Source organism: Triturus cristatus, chromosome 1_1 (assembly GCF_964204655.1).
Source record: "Triturus cristatus chromosome 1_1, aTriCri1.1, whole genome shotgun sequence".
NCBI lineage: Eukaryota > Metazoa > Chordata > Amphibia > Caudata > Salamandridae > Triturus > Triturus cristatus.
The window spans coordinates 2,116,092-2,139,140 of record NC_140579.1 but is presented as its reverse complement, the minus strand read 5'-3'; positions in this window follow the sequence as shown (position 1 = coordinate 2,139,140).

Sequence of the window (23,049 nt, the reverse complement as noted above, 5' to 3'; positions counted from 1 at the left end):
TATTCCATGATTTCATCATCAGCTTTATTGATCACAAATGCCAAGAAACGAATCCAGTGTTATTGTTTGTTTCCTAGAGGATTGCGGAAAGTGTAGAAGTGATTTTATGCAACAGCCTTCGACGTTAGTCCAGTTACGATGCTCAGTTATTAACAGGAGCTCTGTACATTATACATATTTAGATTGAACCATAGCTTTAAAAGCCTCCACCGCTGAAACCATGGAGGGACCTTCATAATCCCATCTATGGTTGTAAGATCCATAGGTTTCACTGCATCTACATGGGAATTAAATGACATTCCTAGATGTTTATGGAATGTTACTTCTTCCAACCGTGCCCAATTTACAAAACACTGAAACATTTTATTCTTAAGTCTGCATACTATGGTGTTTGTCTTTTTTCAAATTTATCAACAATTTGTTTTCCACAATATTTAAAGAAGACGTCCAGTTTCATTTGTAAGCCGACTTGGGTACATCTAAAAGGACCAAAAAGCATAAAGAAGACAAGACACATGCCTTCTACCCATCAAAGGCAAAAACAAGTGGGAATTCAATAATGTCAAGGGTAAATCTATAAGAAACCGGCTCAGACCAATACACATCCATGGAGCAATCCATTTCTAATGGGAATATTTGTTGTCAGATGGCCATCTAGACTTAAATCCACACAAGGAAATGTCATCGATGCATCTCTTTGAAAATTGCCAATATCCCTCGTGGAATTTCTACCACAATTAAAGTAAATCCCAGTTAACCAAGTCAAAGGGTGCCCTGAAATCAACAAAACAGGAGTAGCGGTTGCCCCTAATTTCATTAATCTTGGGGGTTGTATCCCATAGAGTGAAGCAGGGGTCTACTTTTTGAACCCTCCTGGTTTCACTGGGATTAAGCCCTTCGCCTCAATCTCCCCTTGCGTTTCAGCAGGGATTTTGGAGTCTACTCTCAATTGAACATCGTTTAGGATTATGAGCCTATAAATGTGTGGGTTGTTAGAATTTCTCTTTGTAAAAAGTAGCTTAGTTAAATATTCTTTCCAGCTATCTGGAACCTAACCCACCACCCCTCGTCACAATACTTCTAAAAGTGAGTTAGGAAAAACTGTGCCCACCAATCACTATTTGTGTTCATTATAGCTTCCAAGAGGGTTTCAGGACCAGCTGCTCTAGTTAACCTAAGGGTTAAAATAAAGATCTTTGATGGTATTTAGGGTGAAGCATTTCAAAAAATCATTATCACACTCATATTTCCTGAGTGGGGGATCACTATGCCCTTCACTCTCTCTTTCCACTGATCTTGTCAGTGGACTGCTCCCTTCCCGGCACAGCTCCGCCTGGTAGCTGCTGCTCCCGTAGCTGCAGCTGACGCTCCGGTGAGAGGTTCGAGGCCCTCCTCCACTCGCAGGCAACCGCCTTTGCCTCATCCCTTGTGGTCCAGTGGGGAGCTTTTCTGCTCTGCCGCTGTTCTGCCCTCCGTCTCTGTGCCTGTGCCTTCTGACTTTCTTTTTCCTTCCTTTCTCTTTCGTGCATTTTTCTCACAGTTTTCCCTCTCTTCTCTCTCTCCTTCTTTTTTGCACCTTTTCCATGTCCCTGCAGCTGCTCGACCCCCAAACACCAATTTCTGCTTACCGCTTTCCCGCCTCTCATCTGTCCAGCCCTGCCCCTCACACCACTTATGGCAGCTGCTGTGCGGGTGCAGGCGGCGGGCGCGGTGCTGGCACGCCAAAGGCAAGCCTGTCTGCGCCTGTTCACACCTGGACTACACCCAGCACCACAGACCCTGGTTGTCGGACCATCCACCGCTACGACGCCAGCGCCGTCCATGCTCACAACACCGGACACCACACCACCTGCCGCCAGTCATCGCCGGTGGACTCTCATAGGGGTGGGCGGAATTTGCGGAATTAACCTCCGCAAATTATCGCGAGATTGCAGAAAATCTCCGCAAACACGCCGGAAATATCGCGAAGATGCGGAAGTTTTTTGCCGCCTGTTCGCGGTATTTTTTGCGTGTTCGCGGGTCGCCAACTTACCCATGCGGTCGCTCATGGGCGCGGCCATCTTGTTTTCACTTGTCCCGCCCTCTGGCGTTGTTTACTTCCTGTTCCGGGTCGCGCAATGCATGTTCGCGGTCGATATTTCCTGTTCGCGATCGCTTTTACTTGATCGCGTTGCTTTTTGCTTGCTCAGGGAGAAAATATCGCGCGAACTTGCCCACGTGGTCGCAACGGGCGCGGCCATCTTGTTTTCCACTCTATTGCATGGTTCTGGGGCCTGATTTTCAATCCTCCCTAAATCTTTTCAATCCTTTGTTTATAGCCACTTTTTTCGGATCTTTATTACTTATTATTTCTCTAACTATTTTCCTGCCTCTATATTTTTGGTTTTTGTGTACCTTTTTTTTTGTTTTTTAGCTACTTTTTCTCTTTGTATTGCCTGCTATTTATTTCCTTTACTCCTTTATTTATTTTACCTTTTCTTTCCCGCCCCGTCCCCAGAACCATGTCCAAGGGCAGGGCTGTTCGCCGGCGCAGCCAGAGCCGCGACCGCCTTCCTTGCGGAAGGCGGCGCCCACAAGGGGTGCATGCACGGGCCTTATTTGGGGAGGCGGAGTTGGCTGCACTAATTTTCTTTGTGCAGCGCCACCTCCCCTCAACCCTGGCAGCAGGTGGCAGGCCTGGGTCCGGGTACGGCCTCCGGGAGCGTCGGCAGCGGTGGGGGAAGGTGCGCCGGGCAGTGTCTCGCATCTCTGGGGTCCGGCGCACCCAGGCACAGCTGACGCACCGGTGGTCCGACATCCTGGACCGTGAGCAGGACCTGCTGGACCTGCTAGGAGTGGAGGTCCCGGGGCTTGGTGAGTACCTATTTAATTATTACAACTTTGTGTCTGTTCTTCTGCTCTATGTTATATATTGCGAATATCTTTTTTTCCTTCCAACCAGATAGAATGTTGCTGCTTGCAATACATTCCAGGTTAATAATGTTTAAAAGTCTTCTGTGATTATGACACAGGTGCTCTTCTGCGCTACTACTAATCTTACTTGTTTGCAGCTTTGCGTTTGCGCTTGCTTAGCGTGATTCTTTACGAGTTTATTTTAGAGAAATTAAGTTACGTAATGCTACAGTGACTCATGTCCACTCCTTACTTTGTCCTGTCACTAATAGATAGGGGCGGATTGATACATAGGTTTAGGTACTTTGTATGAGCTTCTAATTGGTTAGTGGTATGCGTGATGCCCCCTCACTCAGTTACGTGACGTGCTGCTAGTACGCCAGTCTTTAGAACCTTTCTAGTTTGTTCAATGAGTGGAGGTAGGCTTTGCAGTTACTTAGCAGTAGCAGATGAGCATCAATCAAACCAAAATTGTGTATATACAAAAAATGTAGTCATGTTAATGTGTCCTCCATGATTGGATCATACACATTGTTGAGGAATACAGTCGAAATGCATACTTAATGTACAATTGGCATGCCTGGAATAGGTGGGCTAGGTTGGGTGGTAGGTTGTACTAATACTTAGGCTTACTTGTAACTTAGTTTTCTGGAATCAGAATGGAAGAATGGATTACTGTTGATAAATAGTAACTTAAGTAGTCGAACTGCGAATCCCCCGATATTACATGTTGACCAGATGAGATCGGTCAATGTAGTTATTGCAATTGTTTAGATAAGTGTTTTTTGACCGTTGTTGAAAAAAATTGTATTTGCTTAAGTTGACACCATCCATCAATGTTTGTCTTTCTTATATCTTTCCTGTTCATCAGCACCCAGGGGCAGACGGGCAGGGACTGGGCAGTCGGCGGGACAGGAACACCACGAGGAGGACACCGCTGAGGGCTCCTCTGCTGGCCCCAGTAAGTCTTCTTGTTTTTAATAATATTTCTTATTCCATAACTTTTACTGCCCCATTTCTCCCGAACTATAGTGTGTTTCCAAATGCTATTTTTTTACCACCAATTATCCTTCGATCTGTACGGTTTCAAAAAGCTTATCCCTGCCTCCGCTACGATGACTGAGTACTACTACATACTATCAGTCTGTCTGTCTGTACTGTAGTAGCTAGTCTTGCCCAGTGGCACTCTTTGTGAAAGGTTGTAATATAAAACTCATATTCACCAGTAGCTCGTACAATCCGTTGGGTCGTTGTCTTGTACTACTTTTTACTCTTGTTGATGTTTAGGCTTTGAAAATTCACAGCAACAGCCCTACCAGATTTCTTAATATTTTGATATGATACCCTATAGGACATACAACTGTTGTAGGGATCTTGCACATACATTTGCACCAGAAAATAGGATGTTGGTGATGGTAGGTTGGACCTTCCTTGCACACCTCAATCAGAAATTCCGCACCCACCACAATTCCACTGCTTGACTATAGTACTGTCTTGTCATACCTATTAGGTCTCGGAACCCTCCCCCCAAGACAACCAACAAGTAGACAACCCAGAACATTAACACACCCAACCTCTGTCGTGGAAGCAATTCACATGCACACCCTTACTTTAATTTGCTCAATCGTGTAAGTTAGTCCACTCCACACCAAATACCACGAAGTCTATGTAAGTTTAAAATTTTTATTTCAATTTGAGAAGGTCTGTACACTGTTATCTTAGCAGCACCAACCGGCAAATCAATAACATTAAAACAAAATACATTGTTACACTAATACAGTTGGGAATTAAATCATGATAACTGAAGTGGTGGAAGGCAGCACCACCATCCCATAGCAATTTAGTTTATATACATTTATAAATGAAGATGTGAGTGAAGGGACCCCTCACCTCAGAAGAACCTAGTACTGGTAGTTGGTGCATCGTTCAGAAGCTCTGGTTCGTAGAAGCGAATCTTGCGTCTGTAATGCGAAAAAAGAAATGGTGTGCGTTAGTATATTGCAACTTGCAAGCATTTCTCAGCCGTGCCAAAAAGTGTAGCATCTATGGATAAGCAATATGGACTAACAGTAACAGTAGTACACCAGTTCTTCCTAAAAAAGTGGCTGGTTAATGTTTGTTGACCGCCTGTACGCAGCGCGTAGACTAGACAGTAGCAGTGTGAGGCAGGTCATGTGGGCTCAAAGGTGTCTTAAGAAGCTGCAAGGTAAAGGTAACGTCACATGTGCATGGCTAGGGCTAATCAAGCAAATGCTACAATGATCATATAACTTAGTGTCTACTCTACTACTACCTGATTTGTACTAGTGATTTATGTTAGTATTAACTCATTTTTCAACCTTGCTACTGATCAATAGGGGGGAGGTGTATATGTTGCCTAATAAATGTGTAATGTTTTCTAGGCGCACTACCGACCACCATTGCTGGGGCCAGCGAAGGCGACGCCGAGGGCGAGGATGCGGCAGTTGCAGATAGCAACGGAGGGGGAGTGGCAGCACCAGTGGCAGGCGGTGGTAAGTTAGATTCATAATCTTTAACTATTGTTGAACTTGACAGCACACTCACTGCAAAGGTGTACTGTATGTCTATGTATACTGTAAAGTTGTGAATTAGGGCCCCATTAGGATGGTGGGCGTATTGCCCCCGCCGGGCTGGCTGGAATTCACTGCCGTCACAGCAGGGGCAAACCTCCCGCCATCCCTGTAGAAAATATTCAGACATGTCTAGGCGGAAAAGGGTTCAATATGGCGGTGGTGTCTCTCTCACCACACCGGCAGCCATATAATCTGCATTTTGGAATGCCTTTGCGTGGCGGCATTACCGTCCGCCACGGAAAGGCATGCACACATTGCAGAGTATGCTTGGGGGCCCCCATGGAGGGTACCTACCGATGCTATGGTACCCCCCGACTTTCAAAGCAAAACATGACAGGCTCCGTGCGAGGCCCGTCATGTTGTGCTTGGAAAAGCAGCACAACATTTTAGCATTGCTTTCAGCAAAGCCAACCAGAATTTAAAATTAAAATAACAGGGTGCGCCCGCCACTGTGCCGGGCGCATCATCCTAATTAATTGTCCCCACGGGACCCCCACCCTTTTTAGCAGTCGGATGGCGGGCGGACAAAGTCCGCCCGCTATCCGATGTCGTAAGTAAGTATGAGTTCTTGGGGACGTTTGAAGAGTGAACTAGAAGACTAGAATTCCCTTTAATTGGTATAGGACTAGGAGCCAGAGTATTGAGTAACCAATGGCCTCATCTATCTGATTTCAACTCCGCTTTGAAAGTTTTATGGAGAAGAGCACCTGGTGCACTGTTCAACTAAAAAGTGTAAGACAGGTGGAAGGAAGAAGGACGGGCGACATTTAAAATGTTATGTACTACTGTGCTTTATTTTATAGTGCTACTCTACCATGCCACTATGTGTATAAATAATTACCTTGTCCTACTGTTTTATTAAGACTATATTTTACAATTGTCGTGTTTTTTTCTTTTTGATACACAGCTACTCCGAAAATCAACCGCAAGGAGTTGGCCGCCAAGGCACGGCGCCGGAAGCTGGAGGCAATCCAGCAGGAATACCGGCGGCTGGTGGTCCTAGCCGAGGAGGAGGAGGAGAGTGCAGCAGCAATTGAAGCCTCCTCCAGTGCCCCGGGCCCCAGCCACCGCCCTCCAGCGGTACGGCGCCACCGTCTGGCGGCTGCCCGCCGCCACCGTGCCATCTCCGGTGCCCCCCCCCACTGTGGTTGCAACTGCCGCGGCCTTAGACGCCGCGTCGCCCATTTAGAGGACCAGATTCGTGTCCTCCTCCAGTCCCGCCCCACCAGTTAGTCCCTGTCACTGCCCCTTTTTTAATTCCTGTTTGTTTCCTCACTCGTTTGGGCGTTCTCTATTTCTATGGACAGTCGTTGGGGTTAGGGAGGGGGGTGGGTCAGCTTTTGTGGGTTTAGTTTATTTGTTAGGGTCAATTAAATATATTTTTCTATGTTACATGCAATGTTGTTAATGTTTTGTAGGTGGGGTAACTGTTTTACATCACACTGTTTCTTTGCTGGTGCATGGCCGCCCATAGCGTGTGTTTGATTTCAATAATTTGCTGACTGTATAAGACACAAACAGATAGATGCGACACACCTCACTCATTGACTGGTCCTACTATGCATTCTTTGGAGTGGTGTTTGAAACTGACATCATTGACATGTCCATTATTGATTCTGCCTCCCCCAAACTTCTCTCTTACCGGTGCTTGATGTTTATGTCCAACTGTGGCACAGCACTGGCTGCATGGTGAAGATGGTTTCCTTTTTCATACATGCCATGATTGGGGTGGTGGTGGTAGTATAGTAGTAGTATACACTGGCAGGGTAGCAGCATTTCCAAAAAAAGAAAAGGAGATAGTCAATCGCCTTTGAGAGACTGTTAGAGGAGTAGTTGAATGAAGTACATCACAGAATTTACCGAGCAACAATTATATGTTCAAATATTTGACAAAAAAAATGAATGCTGGATATTATGAGGATAGCCTACTAGACAGAGTTACAAACTATAGTTTTGTCGACTTGGCTATGCCTACAGTCTAACAGTTAGTGCTGTATATGAGGAATGACAACAAACAAATCAAATCAATGCCGGCAATTCATGCTGAGGTATATGTTCCTTTGTTAAATAAAATAACCTGTGAAATATCCTACTCATGGGTGGGCAAGCAGAAGAAGATCATCGCTCTGCATTGAAATTGAAGTAGTGTTGCTTTCACCACATCCGCCCCAGCAAGTGTGTGATTAAGTATTGGTGTACTTTTAATTTAGTTACACCTCGACAATAAGTCACACAGCCCGGGGGAAGAGGGTTAGGGTCCGTTGATTGGATGGGAAGGGGGATTTTGGGAAAGGTTTGACATAGAAAAACAGTATGCATACATAGACAAACAAACGACAATCATTGAAGACTACCATACCATATCCATTCCATATGTTAAGGTATAAAAAAGGAAATGCATGCATGATGAGACCCGGATTACATACACTTCTATTTCTTGTTCTGTTCCGGCCTTAAAACTTTAACAGATAGCAAATAGAAATTTTAAATATTGGTAGTGAAGAATCGTAAACACAGAGAAAACGTAATGATGATTGATAATAACAACTCCAAGAACACACTGTTGTAAAGAATGTATACAAGATATTAATCAAATTTTTTAAAAGAAGTGAAAAGTGGATACTGTTACTGTCTTATCCTGGTCAAAAATGTGGACTGGTTTTTTGCATCTCGGCATTCCTCTTGCTCCTCTCGTCCATCAATCTAGGGTGTGTCGCCTCACCACTCGCCACTGCCCGGCTGGAATAAAAAGGTGATTGATTGGTAAGGTAATTAATATGCATTGTAATGTTTTACAAAGTTTTGGACAAGGCCCGGCCTGTAATTTTAGATTGAAAACCAAAGGGAATATTCAGAAAGAAAGTGAAAACAAATGCACAAGTGATGGTGTAGTGCAACAAGAACACTTTCCGAGGTGGCATGTATGCATATGCATCATCTCTACTGTAGTCTGTTTCCAGCATAGACCTTCAACAGTAACAGGAGAGATCAGGCCCACAGTGCTTACCATTAGCACATCCTACGTTACCACTTTACAGTCCTTTTTTTTTTCTCTCAAAGAGTTGGACAAACGCAAAGCACATTATCCATTCCAGACATAGCATTTTACAGTTAAAGTTAGTAAAATCAATGCACTGCAGTCATCCCACCGCTACACTCTATTCAACTTCTACACAGACATTTGGGTGTGCTGTGGTTGTGGTTCACGTGTTTACCTTTAGGCTTTTCCGTTTTATGCCACTCATGAAACATCCTCCTGACTTCATCATCAGCTCTGATACTTCTACTGACTGAAGATCGGCCTGCAGTACAAGTGTAATTTTTAGAACACAACAAGAGTAGAAATATAAATATTACTGACTTGAGTCATTCTTTATTGTGTACAGAAAGATAGATTAACACTAGTACACTTTGACATCATTCACTTTGTGCACAACAAACAACGCCAACACAAAGATCAATAGCTCAGAGTCAGGTGTCCAATGCATGCCATTAATTATCATCATTTATTACCTGTTACTTCTCATCTTAAGTTAACGGGCCGTCTCTTTCGCCATCATCATGACGGACGGTGCTGTTTAAGTCACAGTCATTTGCATTGCGCAGCAGATTGAGTGAGTGCCCTTCCTGTATTGAATTAAAAGCAATGTATCACCAAGATGCAGGAGAGAAGTACACATTTCTTGTTTGCCAGAAGAGGAAAATTAGTAATTACTAGTGTGTTCTGTAGAAAGTTGATTAGTGGCAGTGCACAATTACATCAATTCATGCGAAACACACCACAAAATCTACATCATTCAGTCTGCTATTCTGCGGCCAATGCATGGCATCAATCATTACCTGTTGCATCTCATCTCGTTAACGCTGCAGGCCGTCTCTTTCGCCATCATCATGATGGACGGTGCTGTTAAGTCACAGTCATTTGCATTGCGCAGCAGATTGAGTGAGTGCCCTTCCTGTATTGAATTAAAAGCAATGTATCACCAAGATGCAGGAGAGAAGTACACATTTCTTGTTTGCCAGAAGAGGAAAATTAGTAATTACTAGTGTGTTCTGTAGAAAGTTGATTAGTGGCAGTGCACAATTACATCAATTCATGCGAAACACACCACAAAATCTACATCATTCAGTCTGCTATTCTGCGGCCAATGCATGGCATCAATCATTACCTGTTGCATCTCATCTCGTTAACGCTGCAGGCCGTCTCTTTCGCCATCATCATGATGGACGGTGCTGTTAAGTCACAGTCATTTGCATTGCGCAGCAGATTGAGTGAGTGCCCTTCCTGTATTGAATTAAAAGCAATGTATCACCAAGATGCAGGAGAGAAGTACACATTTCTTGTTTGCCAGAAGAGGAAAATTAGTAATTACTAGTGTGTTCTGTAGAAAGTTGATTAGTGGCAGTGCACAATTACATCAATTCATGCGAAACACACCACAAAATCTACATCATTCAGTCTGCTATTCTGCGGCCAATGCATGGCATCAATCATTACCTGTTGCATCTCATCTCGTTAACGCTGCAGGCCGTCTCTTTCGCCATCATCATGATGGACGGTGCTGTTAAGTCACAGTCATTTGCATTGCGCAGCAGATTGAGTGAGTGCCCTTCCTGTATTGAATTAAAAGCAATGTATCACCAAGATGCAGGAGAGAAGTACACATTTCTTGTTTGCCAGAAGAGGAAAATTAGTAATTACTAGTGTGTTCTGTAGAAAGTTGATTAGTGGCAGTGCACAATTACATCAATTCATTCATGCGCAACACACACAACAAAATCTACATCACTCAGTCTGCTTTTCTGCGGACAATGCATGGCATCAATCATTACCTGTTGCATCTTATTTTCAGTTAATGGCCAGTCTCTCTCGGCTCTGAAGGAGGATAGCTATAGAAGTCATCAGATTCATGGTCCACTTGTTTTGGAAGGACGAGGAAAGTTTGAATTTGTTGTTACCATCATCCAATCATCATTCATGAGGGAAATGGAATTGACCAGGAGATGCAGTATGATCGAGCGGAGGAGCTGGATTCTGAGGACTGTAGTGTCAAATGGCAGACACCTGAAACTTGTATCTTAAATTAGAAGATTAGAAGACGGTGATAATGCATTGGTTGCGATTCACAAGTTTATAACCGGAACAACAGACACAAACAAAGGGGGAAAAAAGGGAGGAAGACAGTAAGTGCGAGCCTAATTGTCAGGGAAGTATAGCTCGTCCTCAAACTCTGGGGGATCTTCCAGTAGTAGGTAATCATCTGACACAATACTACCGTCACCTGAGCCGCTGTCCTCATCTTCCTCTGTTGATTCATGCATTGTGTAATTCGGTGGTATGAAGTGCTGATTCATTTTGATCATTGTTAACCTCTCCACGTTTTTGGGAGATAGACTGGTCCTTCTCAAGGTTACAATGGAACCAGCAGCACTGAAAACACGTTCGGAAGAGACACTTGCGACAGGGCAAGCCAGATAGCTTATCGCCAGCCTGCTGAGCTGTGGCCATTCAGACCTTTTCCTATACCAATACTGCACTGGGTTTTGATCAACGTACACCTCTGTTGGATCGTCCAGATAGGCCTGGACCATCCGCTCAATGTTCAGGGTTGCTGCTGGTAAGCTTTTGTGCTGTTTTTTCTGTGCATCAGCACTGTGCTTACGGCCCATCTTTACATACCAATCTGATAATGATTGTACTCGGCCGAATGATCCAGTTATTGTTTTTGTAGTCGATGGTGATGGTGAGTGTTGCGATTGTGAGCCAACCGCACTGCCCTCAGCCGACGAAGTTGCACTTGATTCTGCATGGCCTGCTTCAGTATCAGTACTTGTTGTGGGTTGATGTGGCGGGCTTTTAATTAGCAGCCCTTCGTTTTCAAACTTGATGGCTGCTTCAGCTATACAACTTTTGTAGCGGGCAACATCAGTGTCGGAAAAAGAACGGAATAGTCCTAATTTTGCACGTGGATCCAGAATTGTGGCACAAATGTAATGGTCTTGTGACAAAATTTTATTTTGTATCCTTACATTTTCTGATAAGCGCCTGGATAAGCTCTCCACCAAGTCATGGGCTTGCCTTCTGTCCTCTACACCTTTGTAGGATTCAGACACATTATTCAGCTCATGCTCTAGCATTTGCAACAATGGGATCGCTTGGCCCATTGTACAGTCCTCCTTGCTGACTTCACGTGTGAAGACCTCAAAAGGAGACAGCATCTCAGTCAGGCATTGAATTAGGGTCCATTGCTCCCTCTGAAGGGTCATGCCTTTAACACTAGCATCACTGCCTTTGTACCAGACATAATCATTGAGTGACCTGTGCTGTTCGTACAGACGATCAAGCATGTAATACGTTGAGTTCCAACGTGTTGCCACCTCCTGGATGAGTGCCTTGACTGGCACCCTACGCTCACGTTGGAAGATCCTCAGCTGCTTCCGAGCTTTAAAAGAATGGCTGAAATGAGTGCATATTCTTCGGCAGATGGACAGTAAATTGCTTACTATGGGTTCTTTTTTCAGAAAGTCTTGCACTATAATGTTTATGCAGTGTGCCAAACACGGAACCCTGAAATAGGAACCAAGTTCCATGGCCTTAAGTACATTACTGCCATTGTCTGTGGCAACAAAACCAATACCAAGCCCTCTGGGCTGCAGCCATTCCAAAACCTTGGTGCGAAACTCTTCTAAAATGTTTTCAGCCGTATGAGATTTCTCCATGGCGAACATGGCTACAGTTGCATGTTTCCGAGTACCTTCAAAAATCGCAGCTGTGTCAACAACACCTCGTGCAGATAGTAGATCTTTAACCCCCACAAAAGAGATCCAGTGTGCAGTGATACACATGTAATCTGTGGCTTGGCAACTGGTCCACATGTCTGTTGTCAGGTGGATATTGTGCACAGCACTCTTCTGCAAAGCTTGTCCAACCAATTCCAGCACATCATGATGTAGTGCCGGAACAGCAATTCTTGCGAAATAGGACCGGCTTGGAACTTTCCATTTCGGGCAGATGGCAGACACAAATTCAAGGAAACCCACCCCTTCCACAAATGAAAAAGGAAGAAGGTCCAGCGCTAACATTTTAGCCAGCTTCGCATTGTACAATCGTGCCGTTGGGTGGTTGCGTTGGAACTGCCCCTCCAACCTAAACATGCTGTCAATGGTAGGCTGGCTTACTTTCCTTAGTGGTGCCATTAACCCACTAAGGCTCAACGACACAGATTGTCTCATTGAGGTACTCGCCGCCGGTCGCCTTGGTGTCTCACCCACACTCTGAGTATGGCTCTTACTGCGGTGCCACTCTGATGTTACTGAGGAGGATGTGGGCGTTACCACTGCAGTGACTGCACTACTGGAGACAGGGCTAGAAATGCCTCCCTGTTCTTCACCTGCCACCACAATAATATCGCTCCCTGATTCCTGACCAACTTCAAAGGGTTTAGTTTTCCTACTTTCTTTTAACTTAAGTAGGTGATCCTCCCACACAATAGTGTGGTGTGTTCTGAGATGACTTGCTTGTCCTCCGGTACCATAGTTTGTACCAAGCTTACCACGCCGAACACCTTGCCGACAAATTGCGCATATAGCAACGTTCTCCTCCTTGGCGCTAACAGAAAAGAAGTCCCAAACTGGGGAGGAGAACTTTCTGGCACTGCTGGATGTGCCACTTTCAACACCAGATGAACTTGAGGGGGTCCTTGAAAATATGTGACCCTGTCCACCTACACTGTGACTTTTACTACCACTTCCTACTGAGGTGGTTGAGCTGGATGTAGGTCCCTGCCGGGCCTTGGAAAATATGGCAGCTGGAGGTAGTGGTGGTGTAACCTGTGTTGGTGAGATCCGTGCTGCATCCCGCTCAGTAGCAGCCTTTCTGGATAGGGTTAGAATGTCGGTCTCCAATCCCTTTGGGGCGGGAGTAATGTGCGTGATGACTGGCTCGTCTTCATCAACATCATCACCCCCCTCTTCTACATCTACCTCCATAACTCTAAGTTTTTCTGGGACCTTCCTTTTCAGAAGCAATGTCTTGTGGCGTACTTCACTCTCAGACCGAGCTGGTGGGACCCAAGTGTCATCACGATCATCAGAAGCGGGGCTTGAAGAAGAAGATGATGGACTAAGCCTCCTTTTCCTTGCTGGTGGTCTGGAAGACAATAGATGTTCTGGAACAGTGGTTTGACTTCGCTCCGCTTTGTCTGCAGGAAGCTCGATTTCCTGAAATGCCCCTACGTCAGGAGCAACAACTACTATGGTGGGCTGTTGTGGCGGCTGCTGCTGTTCTGGTTGCGGCGGCTGCTGCTGCTGGTCTGGTTGCGGCGGCTGCTGCTGCTGGTCTGGTTGCGGCGGCTGCTGCTGCTGGTCTGGTTGCGGCGGCTGCTGCTGCTGTTCTGGTTGCGGCGGCTGCTGCTGCTGTTCTGGTTGCGCCGGCTGCTGCTGCTGTTCTGGTTGCGCCGGCTGCTGCTGCTGTTCTGGTTGCGCCGGCTGCTGCTGCTGTTCTGGTTGCGCCGGCTGCTGCTGCTGTTCTGGTTGCGCCGGCTGCTGCTGCTGTTCTGGTTGCGCCGGCTGCTGCTGCTGTTCTGGTTGCGCCGGCTGCACACTGATCTGCTGAGTTTGCGCCTGCGTTGAACTTGATTGTGTACTACTTTGCGGTAATGACATTTCTTCAACACCGCTGCCCGTTAGTAGACTGGCTACCTCTGCGACAGTAAAGCCCTTGGGCCTAGGTTGGTGGGGTTGCTGGACCGCTGTGCTGCTCCCAGCTTGGTTCCCGGACAACGCTTTGGTGCCAAAAAAAACCTTGGCCGGCACACCACCAGTCGTGGTTAATGGCACTTCCTTTTTCTGTTCCTTCTTCTCACCAGCAACTTTCTTGGTACTGGACCTGGTACCTTTCTTTGGGGCCATCTTATTCCGACGTCAGGCAGGAGGCAGATGCACAACAAGTTCTGGTCACACGTGGGCGTGATGCGCAGCAGGACTTCTGTCTGGCTGGCAGTACAACGGGTAGCCAGGTGATGCCGATGACACCTCCTACTCTGTCTTTTGTGCACCTAAAAGCAAAGAAGACAGGAGAAGAACATCAGTGAAATGTTGCATTTGTTTTTGTGGTTCAGTTACTTAGTACTGTACTAGTGCAAACAAAAGATAGTCTAGCCATTTATGAATTTTTTTTAACTAGAGCTATGTTATACTACTAGTACTGTGTACAGCCACACTACACTCTCAGGAAGGTGATGTCTAAAAATTCAACAGATCACATAGAAAACACTTGATCAATAAAGCTGTGGCTACCTGCTCTGGTAGCAGTGGATGAAAGCAGGCCTGCTGGCAGACAAGGCCAGGCAAGCTTGCAGGCCTAGGCCTCAAAATGGCCACCAGCCACATGTCCAGGCCCAACAACATCAGCAAGGCCACCCCAAAAAACACACTTCCCCAACTCAATCCAATGCCATCCATGCCCAAAATGATGTCTAAAATCAACAGAACACACAGAAAACAGTAGATTACTAAAGCTGTGGCTACCTGCTCTGGTAGCAGTGGATGAAAGCAGGCCTGTTGGCAGACAAGGCCAGGCAAGCTTGCAGGCCTAGGCCTCAAAATGGCCACCAGCCACATGGCGAGCCCCAACAGCATCAGCAAGGCCACCCCAAAAAACACACTTCCCCAACTCAATCCAATGCCATCCATGCCCAAAATGATGTCTAAAATCAACAGAACACACAAAAAACAGTAGATTACTAAAGCTGTGGCTACCTGCTCTGGTAGCAGTGGATGAAAGCAGGCCTGTTGGCAGACAAGGCCAGGCAAGCTTGCAGGCCTAGGCCTCAAAATGGCCACCAGCCACATGGAGAGCCCCAACAGCATCAGCAAGGCCACCCCAAAATACACACTTCCCCAACTCAATCCAATGCCATCCATGCCCAAAATGATGTCTAAAATCAACAGAACACACAGAAAACAGTAGATTACTAAAGCTGTGGCTACCTGCTCTGGTAGTAGTGGATGAAAGCAGGCCTGCTGGCAGACAAGGCCAGGCAAGCTTGCAGGCCTAGGCCTCAAAATGGCCACCAGCCACATGGCGAGCCCCAACAGCATCAGCAAGGCCACCCCAAAATACACACTTCCCCAACTCAATCCAATGGCATCCATGCCCAAAATGATGTCTAAAATCAACAGAACACACAGAAAACAGTAGATTACTAAAGCTGTGGCTACCTGCTCTGGTAGCAGTGGATGAAAGCAGGCCTGCTGGCAGACAAGGGCAGGCAAGCTTGCAGGCCTAGGCCTCAAAATGGCCACCAGCCACATGGAGAGCCCCAACAACATCAGCAAGGCCACCCCAAAATACACACTTCCCCAACTCAATCCAATGGCATCCATGCCCAAAATGATGTCTAAAATCAACAGAACACACAGAAAACAGTAGATTACTAAAGCTGTGGCTACCTGCTCTGGTAGCAGTGGATGAAAGCAGGCCTGCTGGCAGACAAGGCCAGGCAAGCTTGCAGGCCTAGGCCTCAAAATGGCCACCAGCCACATGGCGAGCCCCAACAACATCAGCAAGGCCACCCCAAAATACACACTTCCCCAACTCAATCCAATGCCATCCATGCCCAAAATGATGTCTAAAATCAACAGAACACACAGAAAACAGTAGATTACTAAAGCTGTGGCTACCTGCTCTGGTAGCAGTGGATGAAAGCAGGCCTGCTGGCAGACAAGGCCAGGCAAGCTTGCAGGCCTAGGCCTCAAAATGGCCACCAGCCACATGGCGAGCCCCAACAACATCAGCAAGGCCACCCCAAAATACACACTTCCCCAACTCAATCCAATGGCATCCATGCCCAAAATGATGTCTAAAATCAACAGAACACACAGAAAACAGTAGATTACTAAAGCTGTGGCTACCTGCTCTGGTAGCAGTGGATGAAAGCAGGCCTGCTGGCAGACAAGGCCAGGCAAGCTTGCAGGCCTAGGCCTCAAAATGGCCACCAGCCACATGGCGAGCCCCAACAACATCAGCAAGGCCACCCCAAAATACACACTTCCCCAACTCAATCCAATGCCATCCATGCCCAAAATGATGTCTAAAATCAACAGAACACACAGAAAACAGTAGATTACTAAAGCTGTGGCTACCTGCTCTGGTAGCAGTGGATGAAAGCAGGCCTGCTGGCAGACAAGGCCAGGCAAGCTTGCAGGCCTAGGCCTCAAAATGGCCACCAGCCACATGGAGAGCCCCAACAACATCAGCAAGGCCACCCCAAAATACACACTTCCCCAACTCAATCCAATGCCATCCATGCCCTAAATGTGATTGAAAATGAAATATATTCAAAAAACAAAAGGAACAGTTGCTTCATCATGCACACACACACCCATGAGGCCATGCCCATGGCTAGCTCGGGCCTACTACTACAACCCACAAAATTAAAATAAATTAAAAAAAAAAAAAAGGAATGATGATAATTAATTATCAAAAATAAATTGTAGTTACACAACAACTGCAATGCCCACAATCAAACACAACAACCACTTACTTGTAAAATATCCTATTCCAAAAATCCTGAAATCCAATTGCAATGATGCAGCAGACAAAAAGAGAGATCTTTCCAGCTCCAAATCCAAAGGCAGAATGAGCAGGAGATGGACAAAGCACTGGGAGGAGCCTGCTGGACAGGAACAGGAAGTTGGAGAATCTGTGTCACTTCCTCCCTCTCTCCACTTTGTAAAAAAAAAATGAATCCTGGAGTCCTTGCACAAAAAAGGAAAGCCAAATGTGAATGTAAGGAGTTCTTTTCATCCAAAATCAGTATTTGCAGATGGTTTCATGCTGCTAGAGCCGATATTCCTCTCCAAATTGTAAATTTTACATTGTTGAGTTCTCCAGCTTCACATTACTTCCGCCGGCGTGTCGAAAACGATATGATCGCGTTCTCTTCTTTGTCCCTGTCGCGTTGGATATGACGTGTTCGCGGTCTCTTTCTCCTGTTCGCGTTCGATTTCATGTGCCCGCGTCCTCATTCTCTGGCTCGCGATGTAGAATGACATGTTCGAGATCTCAATCTTCTCATACTCGCGCGGTGCATGATCGCGAGAAGAAATACCTGATCGCGCGACAAATGACGTGATCGCGTGAAAAATGACTTGAATGCGGCCGCGAACTCTCGCGAGACAGCGCAAAATGGCTACCAAAATCCAACATCTCGTGGAGAACGCGACCGGGTCAAGAAAACTTGTCGGAGAACGCAGGGATTCAGGTAAGGCGATCGCGCGCGCGCGAGAATGTATTGTTTTACAGCGCGAGCAAGAAAAAAATTATCGCTAAGCTGCGGAATGCGGAAATTTTGACATTTTCGCGCTTTCCGCGGAACGCGAGAATGCCAAAATATCGCAACTTCCGCGAACGGAACGGAATTTTGGCCCAGGCCTACTCTCAAGGCCAGTTTTCCTGCTGGAATTTCAGCTGGTGGTCTGACTCCCACCACCCGAGGGTTTGGCCGTCGGGTTACGATGGCCACCAGACCGCCACTACCGACAGGATCTCATGTTGGTGAGAAAAAAAGCAGGTATCGCAGCGGTACCAATGCCAGAACCATCGACCAGATTTTGACCTGCCTTTCCACCAAGCATTTCATGGTAAGAACCCCTGGTCAAATCTGCTCATAGATGTGCCTCACTCCCCTCAAAAGTGCATGGTCATGCATGCACTGTGTGGCAGACATGACATGGTGCATGCCACACCGTGCATGGACGTGCTGGATGCGCTGTCACAACAGCGGTATGCTGTTTAGTCTCCCCTATGAGCCAAACATACCTGCCGCCGTGACACCGCTGCCGCTGCACCGCCAGCCCTGAATTCCACTCGGAATCCAGCAGGCAGGTTCACAACAGGCTTGGTGGCGGTCCTACATGAAGACCACCAAACTCATAATCAGATGTCTGGTATAATGGGGTAACCCAGTGCCCCTCAAAACCTTGGTGTGTAGTTATAAAAGTAAAGTGGTTCTGTCAGGAACCTAATTGCTTTATTATCCATTTAATATAAACCTTTCTATATATGCATACAGAATGGCTCATGTAAGCATGTTATCTCATCCACAATTAATGAAAAGAAAGGAAAACAAGCAACACAACAAAATCATGAGCAAATCAAGTATTATATTCAAAAGGAGAAGAGAACACTTTATCTTGTTAGAAGATGGAATAACTTATTTTCTTTTTTGAACTTTTTTACGTTTCCCAGTAGGTGAAAAACAATGCAGGGCTGTCGCTGACAATATGCACTAATATAATCGGCGCAGGTGCTGAAGTGACTAGGTGCAAGAGGAGTGCTGATTGTGAGGATATATTATTTACAGTGATACAGTGCTTTAAAAACAATCATTTTCAAATTACATCTATCCCTAATTGCATGAATCACGGAACCACTGAAGATTTGATTTTCCTTTTGGCGTGGAGCTAAGGAGATAGGGTCAGGATTGTCTCAGGCACGTCAACGTTTCGACCTAGATGCAAGCGCGGTTGTGCGTCACGGCGGGTCTTAATCAGGACAGGGGATGAGAAATTAGACAGCCTATAATTGAATATGGACGATTAGGGTGTGTTCCAAGATAAGACATGAATAAGAGAACCACCCAATGGTGACAAGGAGGCCCGGGATAAGTGAGTTTCCGATGGACAGTCATGCAAAAGTAATCACATGTCCAGCTTGGGCAGCGATTAAAAAGAAGTATGATCAACTATTGTTTGAGCTAATCAGCCACAGCAGGAACCAATATGGTTGTGCCACTACGGATAATTGAGTGAGAGAGTCCGTCGAGGAAGGGGATTCATGCTGGAGGCATACCTTGGGATGAATCAAGGATCCACCGTCAGGTTGGAATCAAGTATGTGAAGACATTTCCTGAAATGCAAAGTGGGATAAGGGGGTGTTAGGACCCTTCAGCTGACTATAATTAATGAGATATAAGAGAGTGTGCACTCCAAGGAAGTGTGGCGCCGCTCACCTTAATCAATGGCAAAAAGGATCTGATTGTAAAGACATTCTCGGTATCAATGCAAATGCACAACTTTTTTTCTAGTAGTAATACAACTGAAGATATTATTTAAACAACATGCTGATATGAAGTAGTTGTGAGCAAGGATTGAAGAGTGGAGAGAAGCAGCAGTAGTACATCATACTGGCATTTGGGTGAATAATGGAACGCATATAATGCAGTGAAAATACTGGGTTTAAAATCCACAGTTGTACACAATCAATCATATATACATAACATGATGCTCACATCTCCACATTTTAGCTAGGGTAAAGACCTAAAGAAGGGTAACAGTGTAAGAGCGAACCCCTAAGTAATCAAAGGTAAGAGGTGGTTATCTTCTACGCAGAAGTCCAAGCTGTCTACTGGTCTCTTCCAACTCATTCAGACCATTGTTTACAGTGTCTAGCAGGCGAGTCCACCTACATTCCTTGAAAGTGAGCTAGGTCACCACTCCTTGTGTGGGGGAGTATTTTTTCAAGTACCCACCACCTCAGGTCATCTGTTTTATGGTTTTCTTCAGAGAACTGTTCTACCAGGGGGTGCCCCCTGGGTCCTACAGCGTAATCTACTACAATGTTGTAGGATTCTGCTCTTGATCTTTTGTGTTGTCTGCCCAATATAGAGTTTTTCACAGGAGCACTTGACTGCATAGATGACATTTTTGCTATTGCAGTTTGTTAGGTGATGAAGTTTGAATATGCGGCTTTGATGGGTAAATGTAGCTCCTTTGACCGTGCGTTTGCGTGCATCTACTGCTTTTTAAATGGCCAGTGAGCACAGGTAGTTGTAATTGTGTTCTGATGTCTGGATGGTCTGGTGGTGCAGGTATGCACTCACAACGTAGCCGTTGCTTCGGTGAGTGCTGTGTGCAAAAACATTTCTTGTCGTTCATTAGAGGCGTTCACAGAACCCACTGTGAGCGTGAGGCCTCCTACAGTGAATCGGTACGTGAGGAGCCTCCCCTTGATCTCGGCCTCCTTGTGTAGGATCCTACCCCGGAACCTCTGGGCGACTAATATAGCAACTCTGGCTGTCTTGGTGTGACTGCAGGAGAACAGCTGGGTGGGAAATCTACGGGACTTAAGCCGATAGCAATCTTTAGGTAACAGATGCGTTTCCTGCAGGAGGCAGATATCAGCCTTAGTGATTTCGAGACAGGATAAAACAGCCCTACGTTTGACGGGATCGTTAAGACCCCGCACATTCAGTGTCAGGACCTTAAGTGTGGTGGGAGTCATTTAGGTGGAGGTGGGTGGTGAGGGCCATGTGTGCCGGCTGACGCCTACCCCTGCGCTCTCTGAGATCGAGTCATGGTGTCAAGAGTAGCGACTGTTGCAGGACTGAGTAGCTAATATAGAAAAGTGGACAAGGGACCCCAAACCCCAAAAGAAACAACCCCAAACAAGTATCACAGCGGAACTCTTCCACCTGGGACAAAGGTAAAATGGTGAACAAATGTAACCCTAAAATAGTCAGTCATCCGCAGGTGAGCGAATAGGCAAAATTGAACTAAAAAACGACAAAAGACATATCGTAGTCCATCATCTTCGGATGATCGGAGAGAACTGTCCATGAGGAATATGTCGTGACCAGTGCCGTCCTCACCCCCTCCCACTAGGCTCGCCTAGCATATACCGCCCCATCCAGAGACCCAGATGCACGATGCTAGAGTCAACCAGACTGTGTATTTGCTAACTCTGCCGGCAATTTCTCCACCACTGCTTTCTGGCCTTTGGAGATTTCGATCGGGTTTGGCCGTTTAAGTTGGCGTCGTCGGCCTTGCTGCTTTCATCGAGGCTTAGAGTCGTCTGCACGGGTACAGGGCCTTTCTCACCGCTCTCCTCTGCCGGGGCAGTCAATTCCTAGGAGGCGACAAGCCTCCGTGAGGGAGTGAAGCTGAAATAGCTTGCAATCCATGCGGAAGATCAGGCGAAATGAGTGGCCCCAGCTGTATGTGATGTTGCGTTGGCGGAGGCAGGAGGTGACTGGTCGAAAGATCCTCCGCTTGTGAAGTGTCAGGGTGGCGAGGTCTTGGTACAGGACCGGGTTCTGGCCACGGAATGTCAATGGATGCAACTGCCGCACCTTCCGCAGTATTTCCTCCTTGATCCGAAAGTCCTGCACACAGACTAGGATGTCAGACGGTGGAGCCCTGCCCAGGTGCGGCAGGCCCACTCTGTGCGCCCTGTCTAGTGCTATGTCTGTTTCAAGTGGGTTTCCCAGAACGTGATTGAAGAGTTCTCTGGCGTACTTGAATATGTCGCCCGCTTCCTCATCGGCTTTAACCCCCCGGATCCTAATATTATGTAGTCGGGAGTGGTTTTCTAAGTCCTCCAGGTGGGACTGAAGGTCCAGCTGCTGGTCGTGAATGCAAATCACTCCTTGCTGTAGCACTGACATCTCCATCTCCTGTCTGTCTGCCTTTTCCACAACCCTCTCGCCAATGCTGTCCATGTCTCGATGTACCTCTTTGATTTCGGCTGTGAGGTCCTGCTTAAGAGTTTGCAGGTCTTCCCGCAGGGTCACGAACAGCGATTCAAGGAAGGCTTTAATGATCACTTCGCCTCCTTCAGCCCCCATGGATGCGGCCGCCTCCAAACTCCATGAGTAAGTTCTACGACACAATGCGGCATGAAAGTAGAGCGAGCTAACCCGGCTGTCACTCTTTATCAAGCAGGTATATGTTTGCTTCCGCAAGGATTCGTTTTTGGAACTACAATGAGAATAACGGCTAATATACCGTTATATATACCTTGCTGGCTGACCTGAAGCAGGGCTTTTAAACTTTACATTGATCACAGACTTTCAATTCTGACCGCTTCGCCTAGCCTCAGTTGTACGACATCAGGAACATTGAAATCTGACTTCCAATGAGAGCGCCTAGCCTAGCGCCAGTTGCATTACATAAGGAATATTGAAATCTGACTTTCAATGAGGGCGCCTAGCATAGCGCCAGTTGGATTAAGTGAGGAACATTGAAATCATACTTCAAAATAAGAGCCATAGATCCAGTGGGATTAAGTGAGGAACATTGAAATCATACTCCGAAATAAGAGCGCCTAGCATCGCGCCAGTTGGATTAAGTGAGGAACATTGAAATCATACTCCGAAATAAGAGCACCTAGCATAGCGCCAGTTGGATTAAGTGAGGAACATTGAAATCATACTCCGAAATAAGAGCACCTAGCATAGCGCCATTTGGATTAAGTGAGGAACATTGAAATCATACTTCAAAATAAGAGCGCCTAGCATAGCGCCAGCTGCATTTCATCAGGAACATTGAAATCAGACTATCAATGAGAGCGAACATTGAACTCAAAATTCCAATTATAAAGTGCCTAGCATAACACTAGTCGCATTACATGAAGAACATTTGAAACAGATTTTCAGAGAGACTTCGAGAACGCCAAGCATAGTACCAGTTTCATTACATGAGGAACATTGAAATCGTACTTTCAAAAGAGAGCGCTTAGTGTAGCACCCGTTGCGTTAGCTGCTGACCATTGAAACTGGCC